Genomic DNA, 11,995 nt, shown 5'->3' with positions numbered 1-11,995 from the left:
TTAGGAAAAAGTAACTTCAAAAAGGTACCTATCTCCAACTGAAAATGATTTTTTGAACAAAATGTATGTGTGTTGTTGAATGAACTATTTTAAACTGAGATAGGTACAAGTGATTGAAAACTGGATAAAAATGATCAGATGTTGGATAGATAGAGGCCAGAGTGGTCTATTGTGGCTGCATAAGCGTCTAACTCGGTTGCACGCATTACTTACACTACTAGAAATATGGCATCAGACATCGGTTCAGAACTGATGTTAAAAAAAATCTGAACCGATGTCTTCGCGTGTGATGTTAAATATCATCAGCCTTTGACATCGGTTAACAGCGGATGTCTATTACAGTGCTATACATTGGTTTTAAGATTAAATGTGATGTTTTTGCAATAAATTTCAGCTTATATTACAGTATTTCTAGGTGAATATGAGTATATTATGAGGTATTTATCCATTAAAACATGAAACCTAAAAGCTCTAAAATCCATTTATTAAATTTTTTTCGAACAAACCGATGTGAAATGCTAGACCAGACATCGGTTAGATTAGTTTCCCGATGTGAAATGTTTGATTAGACATCGGTTAAATTAGCCCCCCGATGTGAAAGGAATATGTCCTAAGTCCAATCATGTATTAGGATTTAGGAATAACTTCCTGTGTAATCTGTTTTGATTTCATTGATATTAATAAAAGACTTGTTTTGTTTTTATTACGGGCTTTATCTATTTAAGTGTTTAAATAAGATATACCATAGTTTAGAGTAAAGCTTTTTATGGATTATGATGAGATCATAATAGTGAGACCTAAAAGATGATACCTCTAAACTTAAATAGTTCCTGGTCGTAGGATTACTAACTGGTAATTAATAATCCGCAGAGATCGGTACATACTATGCTTTCTTCATTATGAAGGATGTCTGTTCTCATAGACATTTGTGTGGTGACACTATAGCTAGTATGTAGGTGCTTATTATAGAATAAGTTCACTGAACATGACTCGCACAGCTGAACAACTGATGGAGTTCACTCACGTGTCAGCAGTTGTTCACATAGTGATAGTTGTACAAGTATCCTTAGACTTGAGGTCATCATAGTCATCTTGTGTACACTGAACTATGCTTTGGTTTAGTTCTTAATCTCCAGGGACAATTATTAGGGCTCTACTGGGTATAGGAATTTGTACACGAAGATAGTGTATGATCAATAAAGGATCTACCCCTTCCAGTGAAGGAAGCGAATGTTCAAGGCTGATCCACTTATGCTAGTTCAGGTATCTCTGGCCAGAGTGAATGAAATTAGAAAGGAGTTTCTAATTTACATAGAACTAAGCATAGTAAATGGTAAGCAAGTGATTAGATTAGATAGGCTTGACACGAGATCCATGCCTTGTATTTAATCGGGACATTGTAGGGTAGAAGGAGTTTATTGTACGGTAACTATTCACTGAATTGGTTCTTGGTATTCTCAGCAGTGAATTCGTATTATCCGGATAGTCGCGATATGCTGAGAAGTATCCCTCACGATGTAGAATAAATGTGATTAATTAATTAATCATATTTAATAAATTAGAGAATTTATATAAATAATGATAAAATAGTTTTATTATTATTTATTTCTACTACCGGCTTAATATTGAACCTACAGGGTGATAAGTGGCATTTTATACCACTTAAAACGTCTTAAAATGGCTTAAATTGGTGTCTTGAAATCAAGTATTTTGTGTATTTGATGCGTTTTTCTAGTGTTTATGCATTTCAGGGTAATAGTTGCATTTTGGGGGAGAAATCATCAAGAATAGGCCTTGGCATGTGTTCACCATTGCGAGAGGAAAGAAATGGGCAGATTACGGCGAAGAAACGGAGCAAAATCAGATTTTTTTCCAGTGGAGGTCTGAGCGCCCGCTCAGCTATGCTGAGCGGCCGTGCAGGGTCGGAGAAAAAAATATATTATTTCAGGACTTCTACTTCTGTTTGGTTTCCACTTCTATGTAATCTGAGTTTTATGGGACTATTATATAAGTAGATTTGAGACGTTTTCACAAGTGTGGATTGAAGAAGATCGTGTTTTTACGCAAGGAGCGAAGGAGATAAGGAAGAAAGACCGATTTAGCACACCGCAACGAAGAGGAAGCATATCTTCTTGTGATTCTTGTTTTGTTGTAACGTTGGATGCTAGTTTTCTTACTTTGAACTTATTTACTCTTGTGACATACTCTGTTTTAATATAATTAGTTTAGTTATTATTTTCTTGTGTTTGTTTATCATGATTTCATATGAACCAATGATGACGATAAGTGCTATTATGGGCTAATCGTGATCATGGGGTTGCAACGGATTTACTATGGAATTCTTTAGTTAATTGTTTAATACTTTAGTGTGTGATGATTGTATGATATCTAGTATTGTTTGTGCGTATTCGTCTTATGTGCGTCGCGAACATATAAGATAGGGTGTTAATCTCTTGTGAAGCGACGGTGGATCTTGAGATTTAGAACTTGCCATGCTAGCATAGGTTCATGTACGTTGTGCATGATTAGTGGGTAACTCTAACAGTTTTATTTGCCCTATGTAGTCAAAAGGAATAACTTGTGCTTAAATCGTTGTGTTATCAATTTCTGTAGGCATATAGGAACTCAACATAATTGATGACTATTCAACTTCTATCTTAATTGTGGATGCTTGGTAGAATGGTATTAGTACAATGAAAGTTGGCTTTTATCAGTTTCGTGTTATTCGATTAATATCATCACTGTCACATGCTAAAGGTAATAACAATGACTATTGAAGGAAGTAATAATGAAGTTGTGATCTCATGAGTGTTTTATTATTGATAATTTGAAGTGTTAAGTAAGTGATTAATTAAGTAGTTAATTGTAGTTAATATTTAATCAACAATTTTAAGTGTTAGTGTCTTAACATTGAGAAGTAATCATACATTGGTGAGTGAGTTTAATTAGACAATAATTTAGTCTGAGTCTCTGTGGGAACGAACTAGAAAGTATTCTATATTACTTGCGAACGCGTATACTTGCGTGAATATTAGCCCGTGTTTTCGCCCTAACAAGTTTTTGGCGCCGCTGCCGGGGACTCGGCGTATTTGTTTAGTTTATGTACTTACCATCATTGGTCATTAGGACTCAGTGATTAGGACGTAGTAGTTAATTATTGTTTCCGGTTGTGTTTCAAGTACTTTAGCAAGCGTTTATGCAAACTCGTTCTCGTGCTCGCAAGAGGACTTTAGATACAGCTGAGGAGACAAACGAAGTTCTTGATATTCCGGAGAAGTTAGATTTTGAGGATTCGGATTCAGGAACTGAGCGGAAAGAACCAGTAAACATTTGAGATCGTATTGTTCAAGCTGATCCAGCTCTTATGGATTTTTCTCGGCCTAAAATTGATGACATTCAGTCAACCATCCTTCATCCGGCTATTCAAGCTAACACCTTTGAAATCAAGCCGGGCACTATTCAGATGGTGCAGAATTCTGTTTCTTTTGGAGGAGCGGCAACTGAAGACCCCAACATGCACATAAGGAATTTTGTCGAGATCTGCAGCACTTTTAAGTATAATGGCGTGACTGATGAGGCTATCAAGTTGAGGCTTTTCCCATTCTCACTGAGGGACAAGGCTAAAGACTGGTTACATTCTGAACCAGCTGGGTCCATCACTACGTGGCAAGATCTTGCGCAAAAGTTTCTGGTGAAGTTTTATCCGATGGAAAAGACTGCTGCTATGAGGAGTGCTCTTACTCAGTTTGCGCAGCAACCTACAGAATCTATGTACGAGGCTTGGGAACGCTACAAGGAAATGTTGAGAAAATATCCACATCATGGAATGCCGGATTGGATGGTGATCACTGGTTTCTATAATGGTTTGGGGGCCCATTCTCGGCCCATGCTCGATGCAGCAGCGGGAGGCGCCTTATGGGCTAAAAGCTATACAGAGGCGTATAATCTTATAGAGACGATGGCTGCAAATGAGCATCAAAACCCAACTCAGAGGATGACGTCAGGCAAGGTAGCAGGTATTCTGGAAGTTGATGTAGCCACCGTTATTGCAGCCCAGCTCCAAGCGCTATCAATGAAGGTTGATTCTCTGGCTACATATGGAGTTAATCAAATAGCTATGGTTTGTGAGCTTTGTGCAGGTTCTCATGCTACGGATCAGTGTTCTCTTGTCAATGAATCTGTTCAGTATGTGAATAATTATTAGCGAGAACAGCAGCCTGTGCCAGCGACCTATCATCCTAACAACAGAAATCATCCAAATTTTAGCTGGGGAAATAATCAGAATGCTATTCAGCCACCATATCAGCAAGGAGTGAGTAAACAGTTTAACCCACCTGGATTCCGGCAACCACATCAGTATGCTACAAGGCAATCATATCCTCAACAGGGAAGTACAGCTGCACCTACTAGTCCTGACTTTGAGGAACTTAAGCTGTTGTGCAAGAGTCAGGCGGTTTCTATCAAGACCTTGGAAAATCAAATCGGTCAGTTAGCCAATGCAGTGCTCAATCGTCAACCTGGCACTCTTCCCAGTGACACGGAAGTACCAGGCAGGAAGGAAGCTAAAGAGCAAGTCAAGGCTATTACCTTAAGGTCTGGAAAAGTTGCTGATGCTGAAAAGGCAAAAGAAGGAGAAGCTGAAATTAGAGATGAAGAATCTAAGCAAAAGGAGAAAGCGGCGGAGCCAAGGAAGACTACTGTTGAACACACTCTGCCTGAGGCTAATACAGGGGAGAAACAGCTCTACCCTCCACCACCTTTTCCTAAGAGATTGCAGCAACAAAAGCTGGATAGACAGTTCGGAAAGTTTCTGGAGTTGTTCAAGAAACTTCACATCAATATACCTTTCGCTGAGGCTCTGGAGCAAATGCCTAGTTATGCGAAGTTTATGAAGACTATTCTTTCAAGGAAGGTGAAACTGGATGACCTTGAAACCGTTGCTCTCACGGAAGAATGCAGCGCTGTTCTGCAGCAAAAGTTACCACCAAAACTGAAAGATCCAGGAAGCTTCACCATTCCTTGCACCATTTGCAATCTGACTTTTGACAAGTGCCTTTGTGATTTGGGAGCAAGCATTAATCTGATGTCGTTGTCGATCTTTAAAAAGCTGGATCTGCCTGATCCAAAACCCACATACATGTCGCTACAATTGGCTGATCGTTCCATTACTTACCCAAGGGGCATAGTGGAGGATGTGCTCGTCAAGGTGGATAAGCTCTTCTTTCCTGCAGATTTTGTTATTCTGGATTTTGAGGAAGATAAGAAGATTCCCATAATCTTGGGAAGGCCTTTCTTGGCTACTGGCCATACCTTGATAGATGTGCAAAAAGGTGAACTTACTATGCGGGTACAAGATCAGGATGTGACCTTCAACATATTCAAGGCAATGAAATTCCCTACAGAAGATGAGGAGTGCTTAAAAGTGGATGTGATTGATTCTGCGGTTACTTCGGAACTCGATCGCATGCTAATATCTGATGCATTGGAAAAGGCCTTAGTGGGGGATTTTGACAGCGATGATGAAGATGGCAATGAGCAATTACAATATCTGAACGCTTCTCCCTGGAAGCGAAAGCTGGACATACCATTTGAATCTCTTGGTACTTCTGACCTTAAGAATGCTGAAGGAAAGCTCAAACCATCAATAGAGGAAGCACCTACCTTGGAGCTCAAGCCATTACCTGAACACTTGAGGTATGTTTTTTTAGGTGATTCATCTACGTTACCTGTTATTATTTCATCTGACCTTTCAGGTAGTGAGGAAGACAAGCTCTTAAGGATTTTGAGAGAATTCAAATCGGCTATTGGATGGACCATAGCAGACATCAAGGGGATAAGTCCTTCATATTGTATACATAAAATTCTGCTAGAGGAAGGTAGTAAGCCAACTGTGAAACAGCAGTGAAGATTGAATCCCATCATGAAGGAGGTGGTGAAGAAAGAAATTCTGAAATGGCTGGATGCAGGCATCATTTATCCTATTTCTGACAGCTCGTGGGTGAGCCCCGTACAATGTGTACCTAAGAAAGGAGGTATCACTGTGGTCGCAAATGAAAAGAATGAGCTCATCCCCACTCGAACAGTTACAGGATGAAGAGTATGCATGGATTATAGAAAATTGAACAAAGCCACAAGGAAGGATCACTTCCCTCTTCCATTTATTGATCAGATGCTTGACAGGTTGGCGGGTCATGAGTATTTTTGTCTTCTGGATGGTTATTCAGGGTATAATCAGATTTGTATTGCACCAGAGGATCAGGAAAAGACTACCTTCACTTGTCCATTTGGCACATTTGCTTTTCGTAGAGTTTCGTTTGGGTTATGTGGCGCCCCGGCCACTTTTCAGAGATGTATGATGGCTATATTCTCTGACATGATTGGAAATAATGTCGAAGTGTTCATGGACGACTTCTCCGTCTTTGGACATTCATATGATGAATGTTTGAATAATCAGCGCGCCGTACTCAAAAGATGCGTGGAAACTAATTTGGTGCTCAATTGGGAGAAATGTCATTTTATGGTGCGTGAAGGCATTATTCTTGGGCATAAGGTCTCTAACAAGGGTCTGGAGGTGGACAAGGCCAAGGTGGGAGTCATTGAAAATCTTCCCCCACCTAATTCTGTGAAAGGAATCCGTAGTTTTCTTGGCCATGCGGGTTTTTATCGGCGATTCATCAAGGACTTTTCAAAGATATCTAAGCCGTTGTGCAATTTGCTTGAGAAAGATGTGCTTTTCAAATTTGATGATGAATGTTTGGCAGCATTCGAGACTCTCAAGAAGAGTTTGATCACTGCACCAGTTATTACAACACCAGATTGGACGGAACCGTTTGAGATGATGTGTGATGCGAGTGATTATGCGGTAGGTGCAGTTCTGGGACAGCGCAAGAAAAATCTCTTCCATGTGGTCTACTATGCGAGTAAGACTTTAAATGGGGCCCAATTGAACTACACCACTACTGAGAAGGAGCTTTTGGCTATAGTCTTTGGTTTCGAGAAATTTCGATCTTATCTACTTGGTACGAAAGTAACAGTATTCACTGATCATGCGGCTATTCGCTATCTGGTTTCCAAGAAGGATTCGAAGCCGAGACTCATTCGTTGGGTGCTTTTACTTCAGGAATTTGAGTTAGAGATCAAGGATAGAAAAGGTACTGAGAATCAAGTAGCTGACCATCTCTCTAGGTTGGAGAATCCCGATTCTACTTCACAAGATAGGACGTTAATCAATGAATCTTTTTCGGATGAGCAGTTGTTCGCAGTTCAGGAGGAAGAACCATTGTAATAACCCCAATTTTTGAGAAATTTTGAAACCCTTATGAATAGTGTTTTTGCTGAACGAGAAAACTTTTCATGCCACGCTATGTAGGGGTTCTGTTATTGATCTTATGGGATATTATTAGTACTCTATGTGGTATATAAGTGTATGTAAAGATCGTCAGAATCCAATTCCGAACACTTTGATTTTTCCCGGAAATCCACAAGATACGGAGATAATTAAGTATAAGGTAACAGGATGAAAAGGATTTAAATTAAAGGATTATAGGAGAGGATCATAAAAGGAATATAATATATTGAGAAAGGTTAAGGGAACCTAAGTAATAAGATCCCGGGTATGATCCCTCAAACGATAAACGAGAACGAAAGTTAAGCGAACCGTATAACAGATCAGCGGTCATTAGGCAAACGATTAGGAAGTTAATCAAAGGGATTAGTGGGAAGGATGTCATCCAACCAATAGAAAGAGGACAAGGAAGGGAGGATGACATCATGAGGATGACACAAGCATGACATGGGAAGGAAGGAGGTGTGGTGGCTTTGTAACCACACAAATTCAAGGGCAAGAAGGTAATTGACTAAATCAAACACAAAAGCAAAGCAACCAAGCCAAGTAAAATCATTTTCATCAAAAATCAAAAAGCAACCAAGGCTTGTTCTTGAAGAGCTCTCGGCTTTTTAGCATTTTAAAGGCAAAGAATTTCAAAACTCAAGATCCAAGCCTCCTAAATTGGTAAGATAATTCCCTAATCATCTTCATGCTTAGTTAGGACTATATCATGAGTTTAAGCCATTAATTCCTTCTCAATCTTCTTCATTTAATCAAAGAAGAAGACAATGAATAGTGTTTTCAAGTTTTTAACTTGAAATTTTTCTTGTTTTTCTTGAAGATCCAAGCATTCTTAAGACTTCTCAAAGCTTCTTAAGGCTTCCTAGCTCCTCCCACCACTTCAAGGAAGGTATACCATCTCCAAACCCTAGGTTCCTATATATTATAAGATGATTTTGATTAGTAGGATGATATTGTAGCTTGTTGTTGTGATTAGAGTTTGGGATTTGAAATGGTAGTGAAATGGAATGGTAAATGTTGTGGTTTTGATTTAAAAGAACTTAAGTATGATTAAAGTTAAGTTTAGGCATAAGTATGAATGATTAAATTGAATTGGTTGGGGTTGTTATGATGAGATAAGGATGGATGTTGGTTGTATGTTGGATTTGAGGTTGATTTGGAATGGTTTTGAATGGTTTAAAATATTGGAAATCGCGTAAACATAGCCGTCGTAACGTCCGATTTTCTTTGGACTGTTTTTGTGCATAGCATTAGGACCCGAGAACCCCCTGCTAGATTATGACCACTGCAATTTTTAGATAGCTCATGTTACGAGCTTCGTTTTGATATGTAGTTCGTTCGATTCCGATGCACGGTTTAGGAGAAACGACCGTTTCAAGTAACGGCGTTTCGCGAACGAAACTTTTTCCCTCGCCTTACTTTGAAACATAGGTTAAAGACCAAAAAGGGTTAATTAATGTATGAAACATTTACGGTAAGTGTGTTAGGCAGTTGGTAAGACACTCGCGAAGGAATCGCTTTAAAACTCGTAAAGGTTAAATTATTAAAAATGGTGGAGCCGAGGGTACCCGAGTGGCTTAAGCGAATCAGTGAGCGCAAAACAAGCGTTAGAGTCTAAGTTATTTAAAGTATAGATTTACAAGTGATTTTGGTTTAATTCCAACTTACTTGTTGTTTATAGGTTACCAGACTCGTCCCGAGCCTTTTATCACCCCAAGTCGCTCATGCAAGTTTTCTACCCGTTATACTGTTGTTGTGATGTAAATATATGTATATGCATTATCTTGTGATAGTGCATGATTGTTATTAGCAAATTTTGCGATATATTGGAGCATGCTGATATGGTATATATGCATGTCTGTTTCGTAATCTGGTTATCTATCTGTGGATTTCAATGCTTATAGTTGCATAATACCTATGCTAGAAATAAGCAAGTAGTTGCGTATACCCTTAGTATAAGGGATAAAAGGTGAACATATTTCTAAACCGGGAGTCGAGGATCCCGAGTAGATTTTGTATATATGTATATAAATATATATATATATATACTTATATATATATATGGTTATAGTTTTCCAAACTATTAATCGAATAAGGTTTATTCGATAACTTTTAATTTATTAATTGAATCCTATTTCGAATATTCATTCGAGGGCTTATGACTCAGTTTGTTTTATCATTTGAATATTACTTGAATATTCTTTTGAGGACTTATGACTCCTTTATTTTATTATTGAATATTATTCCGAATATTCATCTGGGGAGGTATGACTCCTTTATTTTATTATTGAATATGATTTCGAATATTCATTCGAGGGCTTATGACTCAGTTTGTTTTATCATTTGAATATTACTTGAATATTCTTTTGAGGACTTATGACTCCTTTATTTTATTATTGAATATTATTTCGAATATTCATCTGGGGAGGTATGACTCCTTTATTTTATTATTGAATATGATTTCGAATATTCATTCGAGGGCTTATGACTCAGTTTATATTAATTAATGATTATTAATTGGACAGTCATTTGAGGATGTATTGACTCCTTTATTTCATTTAATGAATATTATTTATATTATTCATTCGAGGTATTATGACTCCGCTTATTACTTAATAATATTCTTTATTGTATTAAAGAATAAGGTGTCGATAATCAAACTTATTTTTTTATTATTCAAATAAAGATATTACTTTCGTATAAGTATATCTTTGATTATTTGCTATTCATTCGAGTATAAGTTTTCCAACTTCTACCTCCATTATCCTTATGGGAATATTATTTAAATAATAATATTCAGATATTTCTTTCATACTGGGGACTGATTTACTTCATTAAATCAGCATTACTCCAAACACTCTTTAAAGTGTTTTCGAGTCTTCAAAATAATTTTTAAAAGTTAGAGCGGATCCCAAAACTCATTTTTATATTTAAGATCTTCCTTTTAAGGGGATTTAAATACTCGCTCAAAACTGAGGGATCCGACTCTGTGGTGTATTTTATATTCGCAACAAGGTTGCAGTTTTGGTAAATGAATTGATTACTTACCCAACGTTCGGGAAGTAAGTCCATCTATTGAGTCAGCATAAGCAACATGGGCTCAGTGGGCGTCCATGATAGTGTAAGTGGCTCAGTGGGAGTCCATCAAATGCGTAAGTGGCTGAGTGGCAGTCCAGCATAAGGTCCTATTGAGACCAGGGTGATGACCAGTGGGGAATTCGTCCATCTACTAGTAGAAAAGGTTACTTATGGGTATCTTTGCCTGATCAGCAAGATATCTGGTTTATGCCAAAATTCTTTTCCTTTCCAAAATTCATTGGATGTTTCAAACTCTGTTCATACTTAACATGACAGATGTTTTCAGGAAATGTATAAAGGAAGAAGTATATGTGGATATATATATATATCAGAACTTAATGAAGTATGTCATAACTTCATTTCCTTTAATAATATTTTAAAGATTGAATCTATTCAAATCTTGTCTTGTAGTCTCATCTATGTGATGAACTTTTGAAACTGATTATAACTTGAACGGTGGTAGTTCAAGTAGTATTTGGGAAAGATATAAGTATATTGGGGTATCTTGTAACTTCATCTTTTAAACTTATATCTAATTAATAATTGTCTTATGAATGACAAAGATTTTCAGAAAAACGTTGAGACAAGGTTAGATATATGAGATCACCTTGCAATGATATTTTTTTTATACAGTTATACACTGGGACTTTGTGTATATTATGCATGGAAGAGGACTTCCAATATTTTGAAAAGTATATATGTATATATACTGAATATTTTGCGACTTCATCGCATTAAGATATCAAACTTGGTTCATTTCTTTTGACCAAGACTTTCATGAGTATTATGAGTAGGCTCATATATTGTAAATCATTATACATATTATTTTGGTGGGCTTGCTGCTCACCCTTGCTTTATTTCTTCATCACACAACAACAGTTAGGAGAGATGGCCAGACTCCAGCAGACCCAGCGCAAGCGCGTGGGAAGCGTCCCGCGTCTTCCCGATGATGTTGTAGCTGCTATAGCCGCAGAGGTAGATCCATTGTAGATCAGACCATCTACTTTTGAGAATCAATTATGTATAATTATAACTGGTGGTAGATAATGACAATTAACTGTAAATTTATCAAGTAATCATTTTGGGTTGTAATAACTTTTAAATTGTGGATTCAAAGACTTGTACTTATTTAAATTTCATCTCTGAGACTATAACGGGTTGTGGTGTGTGTTAGTGTGGGGTCACAGCATAAGGTTATTATTATTAATTAAGTAAAGTGATATTGTGGAAAGAAAGACCGTGACGACCCGGATCCCCGACCCCGGATCTGGGGGTGTTACAGAAATGGTATCAGAGCCAAGCGTTATAAACCTCAGAGATGATGGGACGTTAAGATAATAAGTTCACTAAGATAATAAGAACTCTTGCCAAGTTCATAGTCGGACTACCTAACGTAGTACTAACAGTTAAAACCCTTATGGGAACCCTTATAAATGTAGCGATAGAAGCGTAGTTCGTTATCGTATATAGTAGCGGGCCTCCGAACCCTGAGGTTGAGGAGCAACATCGCGATGATATTTTATTACTAATTGGAGATCGGATTGTGGATCCGATAGAGTGTCCTAATGC

General features: G+C 37.6%; 1 non-coding gene across 1 annotated transcript; it reads right to left on the bottom strand.

Moving 5' to 3' along the window:
- Positions 1-3,721: 3,721 nt before the first annotated feature.
- LOC141680327 (small nucleolar RNA R71) lies at positions 3,722-3,828 on the bottom strand. The gene has a single exon (XR_012558310.1). It is a non-coding gene; the product is annotated as a small nucleolar RNA R71 (small nucleolar RNA).
- Between the last annotated feature and the right edge of the window lie 8,167 nt (positions 3,829-11,995).

Source organism: Apium graveolens, chromosome 1 (assembly GCF_009905375.1).
Source record: "Apium graveolens cultivar Ventura chromosome 1, ASM990537v1, whole genome shotgun sequence".
Taxonomy (NCBI): Eukaryota; Viridiplantae; Streptophyta; class Magnoliopsida; order Apiales; family Apiaceae; genus Apium; species Apium graveolens.
The sequence above is the reverse complement of the archived record's forward strand: the minus strand, read 5'-3'. Positions and strand labels throughout refer to the sequence as shown.